General features: G+C 39.8%; 1 protein-coding gene across 3 annotated transcripts in view; it reads right to left on the reverse strand.

Moving 5' to 3' along the window:
• Positions 1-17,626, reverse strand: part of KLHDC8A (kelch domain containing 8A) — a 39,374-nt gene that overhangs the window by 17,313 nt on the left and 4,435 nt on the right. The window contains exon 1 of one of the 3 annotated variants that reach the window (XM_060772920.2): positions 10,482-10,721. The exons of 1 other annotated variant lie outside the window; for it this stretch is intronic. The gene's annotated coding sequence lies outside the window, so the exon portion shown is untranslated. Of the gene's footprint in view, positions 1-10,477; positions 10,722-17,626 lie in introns of those variants that run through there. One more of the 3 variants, XM_060772919.2, reaches the window with a different exon arrangement.

A 17,626-nucleotide genomic window follows, 5' to 3' on the forward strand; every position in this document is an offset into this window, starting at 1 on the left:
CCAAATGACAAAATCAATCCCCCTTCCCAAACCCCACCAGTATTCAAATTTGGGCGTATCAGATATTTGTACCAAATTTGGTCCAGTGAATGAAAATACATCCTTCATATCAGATATTTACAATTCATAGCAGTAGAAAAATACAGTTATGAAGTAGCAATGAAAATAATTTTATGGTTGGGGGTCACCACAACATGAAGAACTGTATTAAGGGGTCGGGGCATTAGGAAGGTTGAGAAACACTGACCTAATGTATTTTATGAGCATGGTAGAAAAATCTGATTTTCCACTGATGTTGTATCTGACATGGTACATTTCTAGCCTTTGCCATTATGGTGTGTTTTTTTTATAGCTTGTCACTTGTCAAGGGCTGAAAACATACCCAGGGACCTAAGAGTTTGCACAGCCAAGAGCTGTGATCGTATTTATTTGTTTCTGGATAACAGCAGCTGATGGAGCACTGCAATTCATCTCAGTGAGATGAAAAGAAAGAAAACATTCCCTTTGTTTTATGATGGCCATGGAGGGGGCATATTTTATCCACTTTTAATAGAGAAGTGATAAATTGCAGAAACAATGTTATAATGCAGAGTTGTCTTGTTTACTCTAAGAAGGTCAGAATAAAGGAAAGCCATAACTGAACAAAAAAGAAAGAAAGAAATATAAATCAAACCCAGTGAGATTGTGACAGCAATGAAAGGTAATTTGTTTACATTAACATAGCTATTATTAAACATTTATGTTAAAGATAACACAGGCTGTGGTTTCTCATCAGTCAATATTCCTTAAGATAAAAATGACCTTATTGCTGTAATGGGCAATGGTTTATCTTTTTACTCCTTTTAACAAGGGAGCAAGAAGTCTTATGGTCTGCCATCCTCAGTGATGGCTGCCAGCTTCTTTCAACTTTTATGTATATTTCTAGTCTCTATAATTGAATAGACTTTCCAAAACAATAGAAATTAATTTTCCCCATTGAGTATTTAATCCTGTTTTAATGTTTGTATATTTTAAATTGTATTGATGTAAGATGCTTTGAATCTCCTTGTGGAGAGAAAAATCAGGGTAATAATAATAATAATACAACAACAACAACAACAACAACAACAACAACAACAACACTCTGGCACAGGCCAGCAAAGGTGGTCCCAGTGGTGATCAGCACACTGGGTGTAGTGCCTAAAGACCTTGGCCTGCACTTAAAAACAATTGGCACTGACAAAATTACCATCTGTCAGCTGCAAAAGGCCATCCTACTTGGATCTGCACACACCATTCACCGTTACATCACACAGTCCTAGACACTTGGGAAGTGTCCGATGTGTGATCGAATAAAAAAGCCAGTATAGTGATTGTGTTTGCTGTGTACTAATCTTGTTGTGTATCAAATAATAATAATAATAATAATAATAATAATAATAATAATAATAATATCTTGACTGTGCAGACAGTATAGGCCTTCTGAAAATGACTGCCTGTGAGATGGACTAAGCTGAAGGAACATAGTGCTCAAGGTCCTCACCATTGTTACCTAATTAGAATTGGTTAACTTCAGAAATTAATTTGTTCTAATCCCCAAACCCACCTTAGAATAGCTAATTGTGTTACAAATTTAAAGAAGTAACTGTTTGCTTCCACATTTAATACATGTAACTGGTTGTTAGCTTCTGTTACATTTGTGCATATTTAACTGCTACAGTGATCCCCTAACCCAGGGGTTCTCAATTTTTTCAGCCACTGAGCCCTTTTTGAAGCAAATATTTCTCATGGAGCCCCAATAAATGTTTAGGGTTTTTTTTTTGCACAGAAAATGCAATTTCCTTCATAGAAATGTTATTTTCTGCATAGGACGCACATTTTCTGTACAAAATTAACATTTCTGCATATAAAATATTGTTTTTATGCTTGCCATAGATGCAGGCGAAACATCAGGAGAAATGCCTCTAGAACATGGCTCTATAGCCCGAAAAAACCCACAAGAACCTAGTGATTCCAGCCATGAAAGCCTTCGACAATACAAAATATTGTTTTCTTTGGAACACCCAGCATTTAAATTTAAACTATACATATTTTCATTGTAGAATTACAGTTCTGCCAAATCAGACCAAGAGTCCATCTAGTTCAGGCTCATATCTTTAACAACAGAAAAGGTGGGTTGCTGTGAGTTTTCCAGACTGTATGGCCATGTTCCAGAAGCATTCTCTCCTGACGTTTCACCCACATCTATGGCAGGAATCCTCAGAGGTCTATTGGAAACTAGGTAAGTGGGGTTTATATATCTGTGGAATGTCCAGAGTAGGAGAAATAACTCTTGTCTGTTGGAGGCAAGTATGAATGTTGCAATTGGCCATCTTGATTAGCAGTTAATAGCCTTGCAGCTCCCACCCTGGACATTCGACAGATATATGAACCCCACTTGCCTAGTTTGCAACAGACTTCACAACTCTGAGGATGGCTGCCATAGATGTGGGTGAAATGTCAGGAGATAATGCTTCTGGAACATGGCCATATAGCCCGAAACGCTCACAGCAACCCAGTGATTCCAGTCATGAAAGCCTTTGACAACACAATAGAAAGGTTACATTATGGACTACAACTCCCAGAATCCTCCAGTGAGAATGGTCAGCGCCACACTGGCTGGAAGATTCTGTGAGGTGTCATTCAAAATGTTACTTTCCCAAGCTCTACCCAATAAAGTTGCAAACTCAATAAAACTAGAACGACTTCCAACTTTACAGAGGTGGTTTTAAGATGGAGATTTTTAGCTTTTGTACTGACTCACTTTGTATTATCAATACAGAACTGGTGTAGAGGAAGCTCACTGTAAAAACAATTCCATCGTGAAAATAGATCTGCATCAGCTCTGGCATCAGCAGTATTTCTCTCTTGCGCAAATCAGCCGGCCGATGCAGTTTAATTTAGTTTGTGTGTCTGACATTTCTGACCTCACGTCAAATTGAACAGTTCCCTTGCCATGGCAACCACTACAAAAAGAAAGCCGACTACCTTCATTTTTTACACTTGGAAAACACCATGTGGGAATAATACAAATGTTTCCAGTGTAGGGAGGGATTAAAATAAGTCTTCAGATGATCAGGAAATGTCTCCTTAGCTTGAAAGTAATCAGAAAAAGGTCTAACGTGTTTGTCTCTTTTGGTCGCTCCTTCTTTCTAGGCCATCTTGATTTCCTCAGAGGTTTCTGAGGAGCTCTTGCCTGTGCATTGTCTTTCCACGTTTCTTTTCTAATGACTGTGTTTCCTGTTTAAGATATGACAAGGTTTCTACTTGTTTCTTCCTGGCACCAGCTGCCCCTGTACCATTTATGTACAAAACTGAGACATTTTACTTTTTTGAAACATGATGCCCAGGTTTTCCCATTCACACAGTAGAAGTCCAAAAAATAACTTTTCAAAGCTCTGGCCAGATGTGAAGAAGCCCTTGGTAGAGTTTCTTTTGGAGGGCCTCCAAATACACAATATTCAAATGAATATCTAAGAACAATCCTGATTCACTATTTTAAATGTTCATCATGACCCCAGTGCAACATCAACCCAGGGCTTTCTGGAATATTAAAGCACAGCATAAATAATACTTGTAAATATATGAATCTCAGAAAAAAAGATGAAATATCCTGATGAGGGACAAACCGAATATATAGAATTTTGCACAGTTTGAGACAATTATCTACACAGAAATGTTATTTTCTGTATAGGGTACACATTTCCAGTTAACATTTTCCACATACAGAATCATAGAGTTGGAAAACACCACCTGAACCATCTAGTCCAACCCACTGCCATGCAGGAAAAGCATAATCAAAGCACCCCTGACAGATGGCCATCCAGCCTCTGTTTAAAAGGCTCCAAAGAAGAAGCTTCCACCATACTCCAAGGCAGAAAATTCCACCGCTGAGTAACTCTTACAGTCAGGAAGTTTTTCCTAATGTTCAGGTGGAATCTCCTTTTGCGTAATTTGAGAAACCATTGCTTTGCGTCCTAGTTTCTAGGGCAGCAGAAAACAAGCCTGTTCCTCTACCTTTAAAATATTTAAACATGGCTATCATATCTCCTCTCAACCTTCCCTTCTGCAGGCTAAACATACCCAGTTCTTTAAGCTGCTCCTCATAGTATACAGGCCCTTGATCATTTTAATCACCTTCCTCTGGACACATCCCAGTTTGTCAATATCCCTCTTGAATTGTGCTGCCCAGAATTGGACACAGTATTCCAGGTGAGGTCTTACTAAAGCAGAATATTATTTTCTTTGCAACACCAACATTTAGATTTTGTGCAAAATAACTAGAGAATTGTGAATAGTTAAGAAAACTGTACAATTTTCTTTCCAGCCATCACTGCAGAATTACAGCCCTGCTAAATCAAACCAAGAGTCCATCTAGTTCAGTTCCTTACATTTAACAGCAGAGCTCAGAAAAATTATCTTGTGGACTACAATTCCAAGAATCCTCCAGCGAGGTCTGCCAACAGACCCAACCACTCAGTACAAAGAATTAAGAAGAACAGAGCTATAGATTGAGTCTCCCTTGACAGAAATGCTTGGGACTAGCTGCTTTTTTGATTTTTGGAATTTCTGTATTTGTACATACATATCTGAATGTGGAATGGGAGCACAGAGTGGTAGTCATATATTCAGCATCTACCAAGCCCCCTTCAAGGAATCCCACTCTACCACTGTAGAAACATGATAGGAGAAAGTGAAGAGGAAGCAAAATCACTTACATATGGACTCTGAGGGGAAAAAATGTCTCACATATGTCTCTGGCTATCATCACATTTTCTGCCCTTTAGCAAAGCCTGGAAAAGGAGAGGAAAATCAGCTCACTGTGAGTCTTTGTCATTTCCTCTGGGCTGGATACACATGGTGGCTGATGGGGTCACTCTATGCCTGCCCTTGCAGCTCATCTCCAGGGTGCCCACCCTGCCACATAGCACCGTTGGTGGGGCGGAAGTCGAGTGTGAAAGCATGTGGGATATCCGCTTTTTACAGGGGCATTTTGAAAGTGGTGTTCCTCCCCATTTCCCTTTGTCTTTTTTCTCTCATCAGGGTTCCTGAAAGAAAACTCAGAAGGTGTTTTTCCTCTGTGGTGGACATGACTGGCTGGAAATTTCAGATTTTGGAGAATTTTGGATTTCCAAATAAGGGAGTGTCAACCTGTGTTAGTGCAATGATGGACTCTGTCCGGATCCTAAGGTTCTGGCAGTTACTAGAGGTGGGAGATTCTATTACTGGATCTGGCTATATCCATATCTGCTAGCCATTATTATTGTAAAACAGATTCAGAATCAGAGATGCATGCTTTTTGAATGCAGATTATTAGGGACAGACAGAAGATTTATATTTGGCCTTATGTTGGGTTGTTGTGGGTTTTTCTGGCTGTATGGCCATGTTCTAGAAGCATTCTCTCCTGGCATTTCACCTGCATCTATGGCAGGGCCTCCTCAGAGGTTGTCAGGTCTGTTGGAAACTAGGAAAATGGGGTTTATGTATCTGTGACCTCATGTTCTCCATCTGGACTCTTCATAGGCAACTTGCCAGCCACTGTGGGAGATAGTCTGATCTAGCAGGGTATTCATTTGTTCTTCGTTGTCTAGGGGAAACAGAACAGCAGCCCTCACATAGTTGTTGTCCACTTGCAACCTTTTTGAATTTTCCAATTGCTTGGCCTTCTTTTCTTCCTTGTTACCATAGAGAATGTGTTGAAGGAGGGAAGTCCTTCTGACTTATAGTGGTAGAAGGATATGCCAAGAGGAAACCTCAGCCATTTTGCTTCCTCAAGCAAAGGACAAGATGCTGCACAAAGCTTGATGTATAAAAGCAAAGTAGAATCAATTTCATTTCAACCCTGGTGATGTTACAATGACTTCCATGTCCCTTCAGAGAAATGGGCTAGATTAGGAGGTTCGTGGCACACTTTAGAAAAGATGCTGCAAGGTATTATAATAGAATAGCATGGCTTCGGGGCTCAGGGTAAATTAGGGAGAGCACCACTGTTGCTGCCCCGAACATTTGCTTCCAGATGCGATAGCCTCATTGTGCTTATGGTACAGCCAGTCCCTGAAGCATGTATTTTCCCTAATAGAGAGGTGAAATGTAGACAGAATTTAAGAATCAGAGCATCTCTTGACCAGTTAAATGATTTCTTACAGTATGGAGACACGAACTTCTGCCCAGCTATTTTAATTCAGTCCTGTTCTAAGTTGTTTATTTAAATTTGGGAGAGGGCAATGGACTATTGAACACCATCCTAAACACTTTGGGGAAAATAAAATATAATCAATTCTTCTAGTGGCGGTACAATTCAGTGTCCCTGTTTTCATTTTGTCTTCTTTGCAGTAATCATTTGATTTTGTGCTATTCTTAGCCTTCATTGGATTGGAAGGAAATGTGAAGTAAAGTGTTCCACAAATCCAATTAGTACAAATGAACTGCTTTAAGGGAGAAGTTTAGTTGATCTCCACCTGTGTTTCTTTGTCCTTTTAGCACAAGTTGATATCTGACACTGGCTATCTGTAAAGAAGTAGAGATAATTGGAAATGGCAATGCTAGAGATTCAAAGCAAGGCTGAGACTATGCCAGATAATAAAGTGTGTAGCAGTAGTTATCATTCAATGGTTACTTTTTTTAATTAAAAAAATCTCTCTAAGTGGGAAAAGGCATCTACACCTCTAAAATGAAGAACAGGTGGGCATCTCTTCAATCTGAAAAACAAAACTGTGTGTTCCCCTCGAGTTAATTATTTTTTGGAAACGTAATATTCTGTATCAAATGGGTTCTGGAGAAAATGAATAATAACAATGAAATTACTCCTAAGAAAAGAGATTGAGCGGATTTTAAAATTAAGATTCCTAATGCAAACATGAATATTTACATGAAAATTTGAATCTGCAATCTTCAATATGAAGATAATGTGATATACATGAAAAGCAAACTGATAAAACATTCAATGTAATTGTATCAGACATACTTTTGATCAGTTCCAATCAAAATCATTGGTTCTCTTTCTCTCTCTCCTGACTACCTGGGATTATGTATAACTAATATGTAATAATAAAATAATGAAAAACTAAACTCTAGACCTGGAATCAATTTAGTCTTGGAAAAACTAGACCATGCAGTATAAAAATATATAGAGCTTGGGAAAGTTACTGTTTTGTACTACAACTTCAACAAGCTCTGCTGGCTACCAATTTTGGGAGCAATAGATCCAAATATACATTTTCCCAGCTCAGGATTGATCACCACAAGCCCATTTTAATATTCCAACTTCAAGAATTAATTTTTCAGGTTAGTTAATCAAAATGTACAAAGCAAAAATTGTGGCTCATTATTCCCTCTGTGAAATAGACATTGCTTGCAATGATAAATCATTTAGAAAACCTGGATAATGGCCTTCTCCACTTTTATTAACTTCATGGTTATGATGGTTAAATGTTCAGGATTTATTTCATTGTTGTAGCTGTCTTACTAGAATCTGATATCCATCAACCAAAACTTGAACATCAGAAACATCCTGTTTATTTATTTTTTTAAAAAAATTGTAATGTCATGTTTTGGCCCTAAAAAGCAGTTTCAATAACACTGATCTCAGGCAACAGAATCTAAAAAAACCTCCTAGGCACTTGAAATATCCACCTGAACATTACCTGTTGCCTAAAGTAAAGTGCATACACTAGAAAGAAGCTGGAAAATATTATCAGTGATTTTATACCAACCACTCTAGGCCCTGTTTTGAGCTTTGGAAAAAAGGTAACATTTGGATTTTTTTGAAAACCCCATTTTTTATTCACTCCAGGTTGTCTTGGATGATACATGCTTCTTTGACCCATTTCAAACCAGCTTCAGAGCAGGTTATGGAGTTGAGACTGCTATGGTCACTTTAGTGGATGACCTCGATCTTAACACCAGCAAGGGGAGTGTGTCCCTGTTGGTGCTTTTATACCTCTCAGTGGCCTTTGATAGCATCAAGGAAAAACAAATTGAAACTGAATCTAGACAAAACAGAGGTGCTTGCCATCAAGGTCCTAATCTAGGGATGGAGATGTGTCAACCAGTTCGAGATGGGGTTACATTTCCCCTGAAAGACTGTGTTCACAGCTTGGGAGTGCTCCAAGATCCATCCCTCCAAATGTCAGCCCAGATAGTTGCGATGATCAGGAGTGCTTACTGTCAGCTTTGGCTGATACGCCAGCTGTGCCCCTTCCTGGATGTGAGAGACCTTAAGATGGTAGTGTATGCACTGGTAACCTCAAGGTTGGACTTCTGCAATACGTTCTACATTGAGCTACCTTTGTACCAAGTTTGGAAACTCCAGCTGGTTCAAAATACAGCAGCCAGATTGGTTACAAGAACATCCAAGATTGAGCATATCACACCTATCCTAAAGGCACCCCACTGGTTGCCAGTTAGTTTCTGGGAAAAGTACAAGGTGTTGGTCTTGACCTTTCAAGCCCTACATGGTTTGAGTCCAGATGACCTACAATACAATCTACCCCACACACTTCAGTCCTTTGGGGGGGGGGGGGGGGTTGTCTGCTCCAATCCGCCAGAATCCGACTGACAACCACCACCCAGAGGACCTTTTTATCAGCTGCCCCAAGACTGTGGAATGACCTGTTGGAAGAACTCCGACAGCTAAATAAGCTGTCAGAAGTTTAAAACCATGTAAAGACCTATCTCTTCTGACAGGCCTACCCAGACAGTCTTTAAGCATGAATTTTAAATGTGTGTCTTGTATTTAATATCTGTTTTGTGTATTTTGATATGTATTTTATAGAAATATATTGTAATATGTTTTTGTAGTATTTTTACAATGTTTATGTGTTTAAATTTTTCTGTAACCTGCCTCAAGCAATGAGGAGAGTCGGGTAGGAAATAAATATTATTATTATTATTATTATTATTATTATTATTATTACTATTATTAAAGCGTGTCCAACCGCTTTAATTTTACAGTGTAGATATACCCTATGTCATATGTAATGTGATGGAGGAGAATCATCTGGATGCAAAGACAATCATCCTCTTTCCAAGCTGCCCTTCACTGCTTGTTGATGTATAACCTAGGAATAAACTAAACTGTATTACAGCAATCAAGAATTAAATACACAGTTTGAATTTCATAATCTAAGCCCTGTAATTCCCCAACCTTTGAAAGCTTGACAAATACAATAATTAATATTACAAAATCCAAAGAACTAGGCTTTGGGGGGAAAAATGAAACATCTGGGAAGTTAAAAATGTTAGCTCTTTATCACTGTCTTATATTTAATTAATTAACAACTTAATCACTTAATTCTGGGATTAAGGTAATACTAAAATTCCTATTTAGATTAATTGCTTTAGTTAAAATATGAATTTAATTAAGTTACTCATTTAACTTAGAAAATTTGCAACAATTCAAAATGGCATTGATTTTGATTTTTAGTTCCTATCTCTGCTATCAGATTAAAAGATAAAAATGACATCTGCCCGAGGCCTACAAGAGCCTTTTCTTGTCAGTCAGGAAAACAACTCTTACCTATACAGATTTACAATCTGACTTCACTGGAAAACTTTGCACATTGTCACATATGTAGTAATTTAGCAAGACTATTTTGATCCAAATACCGAGCTCAGGATTTTGGCCGTCAAGCAAGTACCAGGTCTATCGAAGGAGTCCCGCCATAATTCCCACATTTCTTCATATTTCTCTTTATGTTCTTTTGTTTTGGATGGGATGTGAGCTGATTCATTGTGAAATTCCTTCTAGAATTGGCTTGATAATCTTGGAAAATACAGTTCTCACTGACGATAACAATGAATCCTTTCCTGATTATGCTTATCTTTTCCATTTCTCCTATGAATCTTGACATCATAAACATGAAAAGGATGAACCACACACACAATTCACTTTGGGGATGATCCAGACATGTTTGTGAAATATGTTCCAGAATGTCATTTCTTGTTTGACATTTAGAAGCCATTTGGTAGGTGATGAACATTATTGCATGTTTCTCTTTATAAATAGGTACAGCCTCACTTGTTTCGATGATGAACCTTAAGCGACAGTGTGTAGATTTAAAGACCTCAAGCTTTGACAGTACCAAAAATAATAACTCCCCAGAATGACCCACAACCTTATTTTCACAGTAACATTGATGATAAATCTTACCCCATAATTTAGGCTCAGAGAAAAGCTATTCTCTAGGAAAAGCATAAATGCATAAACACACACACAAACTGAGGGAGAATGTAACCTCAAAGGAACATATTTTGATTGAGCAGCCAACAAAAACTTCAAGATGGCTTTATATGTTCAATTTGAAGAAGCAGCTATGTATCCTGGCAAAACAGGCTTTTTCAGAGGAAATGTACAGCAAGTTTCACCCAAGAAAATCCACATTTCTACATACAGCAAGTCTCAGTTTCTCCCTTTTTTCCTACACACCCACTCTCCAAATCCACTGGTATAATTACTCACATACATCTGTGATGGCTGTTCTCTGGAGGATGCCGTCCTTTCTAAGTGGGAAGTAAGCCCTAAGGAAATGCAGACTGTACGTTGGTAAAGGAAATGAATCACCCCGCTGCACAAATCCAACTCTCCTAATATTCACTTTTTGTTATATAGGAGCTCAGCTACTCTTGGAGGCGGAGGAATCCCCATCTGCTGGGGTGACCTGTATTTTTTCAGTGCTTAGACTAGAGGCAGCTAGAGGAGGAGTGAGTGAGTGTGTGTGCATACATGCACTGGATTACAAGAGCTAGAATAAGCCTTTTATGGCTCCCATGCTTGTACAGGAAGTTTTCCAATACGCTCTCACATGGCAAATTGCAGAAAACTGGCAGGAGGGGGCTCAGTTGGGAATGCAAAGCAGAGATGGGTGAAAATGTCCAAAACACTGATGATGTAACTAGGAAGGCTTTTCAAAATCCACAGTACTTTATGCACTGTTAAATAATCTCCAGATAATACTGGCATTGATATCATCTTTTATCAACCACTTTGGTTCAATATCCTCACTGTGAAAGAACATGGCAGTGAGTCTGTACAGTCACCTACGGACCCACTGCCAAGACCCTACACTTGGAAGGCAATCATACCTGACCATAAGGTAAACCCATTTCTAACATCCAGCTAGGTTCTATTTCTTCTCCTGCCCCACACATTCAGCAGTAGTTCTGGCCTCTGCATTCAGATGGCACCAAATCTACTCACTTATGCATCACAGGTGCTTTTGCACCCAATGAATCTTGCATCACAGAGAAACACAGTGTAGAACAGTTTCTTAACAGCAACACAGTTATGAAGATCAGGGTAAATGACACCTAGAAAAATTAAGTTTTTCCTTCCAACTTAGCAATAAATGATTATCCAGCCAGCAATAGCAAGATACAGTTGGATTGCAACTTCTATCATTATTCTCTATTTGTTGTATTAGGCAGGATTCACAGAACTTACGTTCCAATATATGGAGAATTGCACATTTCCTACTCCTGTCACATAACTTTACTCTCTTATTTCTTTGATTTCAGCACACAGACTGAGAATGACTAAAAATGACTTAGCTATAGGTCACCAACACACTTCTTTCACACTGCCTTTTTAAGGGTCCTGTGAAATGCTCAATTCATTTTGAGGCTGCTAAACTATGTTGGGCCATCATACTATGTAGAAACTGAAGGCAGGATACAGTAGAACTATAGCAGGATGCCAGGCTTTCCTTGAGATTACAGGTAGACTTGCACATAATGGTGTATTGGCTTCTTGGCATGTGCAGAGAAAAGATGCACCACTCATTCCACAATTAAGGTAACACAGAAATATGTGTATATTCACTTTTCAGCTATTTATGATAGCCTTTTTTTTAAAAAAAGATTTTTACATGCTATCTTTATATAAAGTATGTAGGTGTCTTGTTTTTTTCCTCATGTCAAGAGTGACTTGAGAAACAGCAAGTTGCTTCTGGTGTGAGAGAACTGGCTGTCTACAAAGACGTTGCCCCAAATGTTTTGATATTTTACCATCCTGGTGGGAGGCTTCTCTCATGTCCCCGCATGGGGAGCTGGAGCTGACAGAAGGAGCTCTTCCATGCTCTCCCTGGATTCAAACCTCCAATCTGTTGGTCATCAGGCCTGCCAGCACAAGGGTTAAACCCATTGTGCCACCGAAGACTCCTTTGTGGATGACTGTCTATCAATGATAGGTGACATCTTTCAATTTAAGACCCAAATCCAATTTCAGAAGGTTTTTTTTGGGGGGGGAGGGGAGGGGGAACGTTTCAGTGGTGAGTGGGCCAAGGTTAAAAGGTGAAGCTCAAAACACCAGCTTGTTCTTGCTTTAAAGTCTGATTTAGCAGAAGCATTTCAAACTCTTTATAATGGAGGAAAACTCACACAAATGTTAAGAAACCAAGCAACAGTGCAATTGCAATGAAGGAGCCACCTGATCTAGACTAAGTATTTGCTTTGGTCATAGATGAGGCAAGGAAATGAGCACAACAAAACAATATCAATATAATTTTCTAAAGATTGAAAGGGGAAAGTAGTCATTTTAATTTTTATTTATTTCTTTTTGCTCTCCTGTATAATGAGTAATCCTGTACCTAATTAGTCCAGACAGCCAACTGTATAAAACCCTATTTTCTATGGCACAAAGTGTGTTCAGTTGCATATTTAAACAACATCTGGATGCTGGAAGTTTCAGCTCAAAAAATCAGTTTTCCAAGACACTGTAATTTAACCTCCATTCCTGTAGGTGGGGTCATCTCTTCATGAGAATGATGCAGAAAGCTCTCCTTTCCACCTTCTCCCCAATGCTAGGTAACAGAAATAACTGAATAATCATAAAAATGTGGGTACTTTTCCATTTGTCTGGGCGGAGCCACAAGGGGGCACTAGAGAGAGAAGGATAGTCCATTTTACGGGAATTGTGGGTGTGTTGAAGGAAGAAAACCATTTCCCCCTGTTTTCCTGTTATTCCCCCCACCGTTGTGGAAACAACCTTTGTTTATGACATGGGAAGTGAGGAGGGGGAATAACCAGCGAGAACAGGGGAAATTGTTCTCCTCTTTCAACTCCCCCCCCCCCTCCAGTAAAATAGACTATCATTCTCTCTCTAGCACCCCCTTGTGGCATCCACCTGGAAAATGGAAGAGTACCAAAAAGTGTTGAAAGATTATTCATCATACGTGATTGATAGCAAAGACTTAATGGGAAGTGAGGAGGGGGAATAACCAGCGAGAACAGGGGAAATTGTTCTCCTCTTTCAACTCCCCCCCCCTCCAGTAAAATAGACTATCATTCTCTCTCTAGCACCCCCTTGTGGCATCCACCTGGAAAATGGAAGAGTACCAAAAAGTGTTGAAAGATTATTCATCATACGTGATTGATAGCAAAGAAATTATTCATACAGTTTGCATTTAGAGTTAATGGGAAAATGTTGAATCATAATTTACAAAAATATTAGCTCACATTTCTCATTAAGGGAATTATATGCAGCCAACTTTATTAAAATCAGTGTTTGTAGGTGGTTCTGAATGAATGCAAATAGATTTCATGGCAAGCTGAAATCTAAAGTTGGAGAGCAGGAATCCAAGAGGGGCTGCTGTTTTTAAGTTGTTCACTGATGAAGCTGCCTCCTGCTAAGCTATTCACTTTTCTAGTAAGCAAGCTGAGCAATTTTCTGCATGGCATTTATGTAGAAGAAGTCACACAAAGAGGGTTTGAAGAGTGTGTCAGAGAGTGGGCTGTGATCCAGAAAGCCCCCGCTTCAAATGTCACCTCTGCTATAAACTTGTTATCAGTGTAGATGGGATGGTAAAGCCATCCAGGTTTTAGTCTGAACTTTAGAAAATCTAGAAGAAATCCAAAATGGGTTTGTTGTTCCACTGGCACAGAAGACAGCTCGGAAGCTCCAACTAGTCCAATGCTTGGCAGCCATGATTTTAACAGAGCATACAACCCCCCTGTTGCGCCAACTCCACTGGCTACCGATCTGCTACCGGGCTCAATTCAAAGTGCTGGCGTTGGCCTTTAAAGCCCTAAACAGTTCCGGCCCAAGCTACCTATCCAACCGCATCTCTGCCTATGAACCCACCAGGACTTTGAGATCTTCCGGGGAGGCCCTGCTCTTGATCCCGCCTGCTTCTCAAGCACGGCTGGCAGGGACGAGAGATAGGGCCTTCTCGGTGGTGGCTCCTCGTCTGTGGGACGCCCTTCCTACGGACATTAGACTAGCACCATCTCTAATGGTATTCCGCAAAAAAGTGAAGACCTGGCTGTTTGAGCAGGCGTTCGAATAATTAGTGCAATGATTGGTTAATGAACATTGGAATGGAACAATGGATGACGAATCTGGAACGTGTTTTTGATGATGAGATAACAGTGAATGGGTATTGTAGTAACTGTTTATTAATTGTGTAATGTGTTAGGTTGTTAACTGTTTTTATACTGTACAACTGAATTTTTGCTGTTCGTATTTGTTGTGAACCGCTGTGAGTCACCTTCGGGCTGAGAACAGCGGTATATAAGTAAGGTAAATAAATAAATAAGTAAATAAATAAGATACCAGCCGCACTCCACCCTAGATCATGGTACATCATACGTATTTTGACATCCACAAGCATCCTTGTTCGTCACTCGATGGGAAAAATAAATATAACAATAATAAATTAAATCAATAACTTGCTGTATTTTTATGACATCCAGAGTTACTGCCATGAGGCTCCTTGCCTCTGCCTAATACTGTCCTTGAAACTGACTTACTACCTTACATTACCTGTGGTTATTCATTGTTTATTTATTAAATGCATAAATCTCACCTTCTTCCTAGCAGGAGCTCTGGTGAGACACAGTTAAAATTTCATAAAATAATAGCACCACAAAAACAGGAAACACAGCATAGACCAACTTTGGCAAAAAAAAAAAACCCATAGAAAATAAATGTTTCATCATTTCATTATCCAGCATCTTAGTCATGTTGAAATGAAAAGATAGGGAGCTCTTCCAATCTTATCTCGGCTGAACTTAGGACATGTATCATGTCTTCTGTGGTATAGTGGTTACAGTGTGGGACTAAAACTAAGGAGGGTGATCACCTCACAGATGACTTCACTAATTTTCTCCTAGTCTTCTTATTTATTTATTATTTATTTATTTACTTTGCTTATATACCGCTGTATCTCAAGCCCGAAGGCGACTCACAGCGGTTCACAAACAGTAAAAACAGTAGAAACAGCAGTGGTTCCATACAACATATAACAATTGACTTAACACATTATCCATAAATTACCAATAAGCAATTACAATGCACAATTATTACAAAAAACAACCGTACCCAATCTTCTCATCATCCAAGCGTAGTCCAGGTTCATCGTCCATTGTTCCATTCCTATGTTCCATTACCAGATTGCACTAAATTACTCAAACGCCTGCACAAACATCCAGGTCTTCACCTTTTTGCGGAATACCATTAGAGATGGTGCTAGTCTAATGTCCGTAGGAAGGGCGTTCCACAGCCGAGGAGCCACCACCGAGAAGGCCCTATCTCTCGTCCCCGCCAGCCGAGCTTGAGAAGCAGGCGGGATCGAAAGCAGGGTCACCCGGAAGATCTCAAAGTCCTGGTGGGTTCATAGGCAGAGATGCGGTCAGATAGGTAGCTTGGGCCGGAACCGTTTAGGGCTTTAAAGGCCAACGCCAGCACTTTGAATTCAGCCCGGTAGCAGATCGGTAGCCAGTGGAGTTGGCGCAACAGGGGGGTTGTATGCTCCCTGCGCTCTGCTCCTGTTAAAATCATGGCTGCCGAGCGTTGGACTAGTTGGAGCTTCCGAGCTGTCTTCAAAGGCAACCCCACGTAGAGAGCGTTGCAGTAGTCTAAACGGGATGTAACCAGAGCGTGGACTACCGTGGCCAAGTCAGACTTCCCAAGGTACGGGCGCAGCTGGCGCACAAGCTTTAGCTGTGCAAATGCTCCCCTGGTCACCGCCGAAACCTGGGGTTCCAGGCTCAGCGATGAGTCCAGGGTCACACCCAAGCTGCGCTTCTCCCCTTCTCCTTCTCCTTCTTCTTGTTAACTGCCATTATATCAACTCTGACTTATGGCAAACCTATGAAGGAGAGTCCCTCAGTGCCTAAATGCCCTAAAGCAATAGATCCCATCTGATCTTGGAAGCTAAGCAGGTTAATACACTGGTTAGTATTTGTATGGAAGCCCATCAATGAATAGCAGGTCCTGTAGGGCAGATTTGAGAGGGCACTGGCAAAACCACCCTGGAGTATTGCCTAAGAAAAGCCAATGAGATTCATGATATCACTATAAATCAACAGGTAACTTGAAGGCAGGGGTGGCTCAACCAATTACGCAAAGTAAGCATTTGCAGTATAGTTGATTTTGCCCAGGGACACTCTTGAGGCGCTCTTGGGGGAAAATAGACCTTGACATATGTGAGTTGTAGTTACTGGGATGTATAGTTCACCTACAATCAAAGAGCATTCTGAACTCCACCAATGATGGAATTGAACCAAATATGGCACACAGAACTCCCACGATTAACAGAAAATATATATCACTGATTGGTTGTGGGGGGGGGGGGGGGATACTGTTTGCTTACCATTGAAAATTACCTAGGGCCGCCTCTGCTTGAAGGCACATACAAAGAGTGAATGAGAAGCCTTTGGGTCACTCTTGAAGACTTAGGGCTATGCCTTCCTTGACTGAGTCCACCTACTACAATGTTGTCTTTTTGTTTTTCTCCCTTGCCGAACATCAATGTCATTCCTAGTGAGTCAGGCCTTCACAACCTACCCACCCGAAAGTTTTGTTGCAGAACAGACCCATTTTTACATAGACTCAACTCTTTAAAATCTGAACTTGATTTTTTTGTGTATTCAGCCGTGTTATGCCCACAGAGTTAATGTTGTCTCTTTTCCCCTCTGGGAAAATACATGGCAGGCAAGTACAACATGCCCCTCTCCATAGCCTCTCTGTTTAATGTGCCTGATGCAGATGGGAGAGATTTCATTTCAATTTGGTTTCTGACGAATTCAACCAAACATGCAAATTCCTTTTTATATGGCACTGAACAAACATATTCTTGAAACTTTTCCATCTGTGAAAATGATGGATTTACTAAGAGGTCAGAGGCGATAAACAATTGCTACCATGCCGTTACAAAGCTGTTGGATTCAACTTTCATCTTTTGTTTACAGCCAGTGAGTGTTATGTGGAGGAGGCTATGCAGGTTTAATACAGCTTTGTTTTTAAAACTGGAGCAAAGCATCAGAAATGTGGAAGCTAATAAACAAGATTATTATAGTTGTTCCATACCAGAGCAACCTCCAGTCCCCTATCAGCTATTTTAATCTGCTAACTATCCAAGGGGAGGATTTAATTTGCATATAAATAGAATGTTTTCAAATGGAATGAATGTAATGTTAAAATGCTAATTGAAGCTTCATTTAGTACACTAAAAAGAAATGAAAACAAACCTTCTGACTCTATTTGGGCACAGTAGACGAAATAGCTCCTGTCTTTCACAGACTCTTGTTCATTACATACTGTGGAAAAGATTTGAAGGGAATCTGACATCACATACAGAACTTTTGAGCAAGTTTGTTATTCTGTACCTTC

Source organism: Anolis sagrei, chromosome 4, assembly GCF_037176765.1.
Source record: "Anolis sagrei isolate rAnoSag1 chromosome 4, rAnoSag1.mat, whole genome shotgun sequence".
In the NCBI taxonomy this organism is placed as follows: Eukaryota; Metazoa; Chordata; class Lepidosauria; order Squamata; family Dactyloidae; genus Anolis; species Anolis sagrei.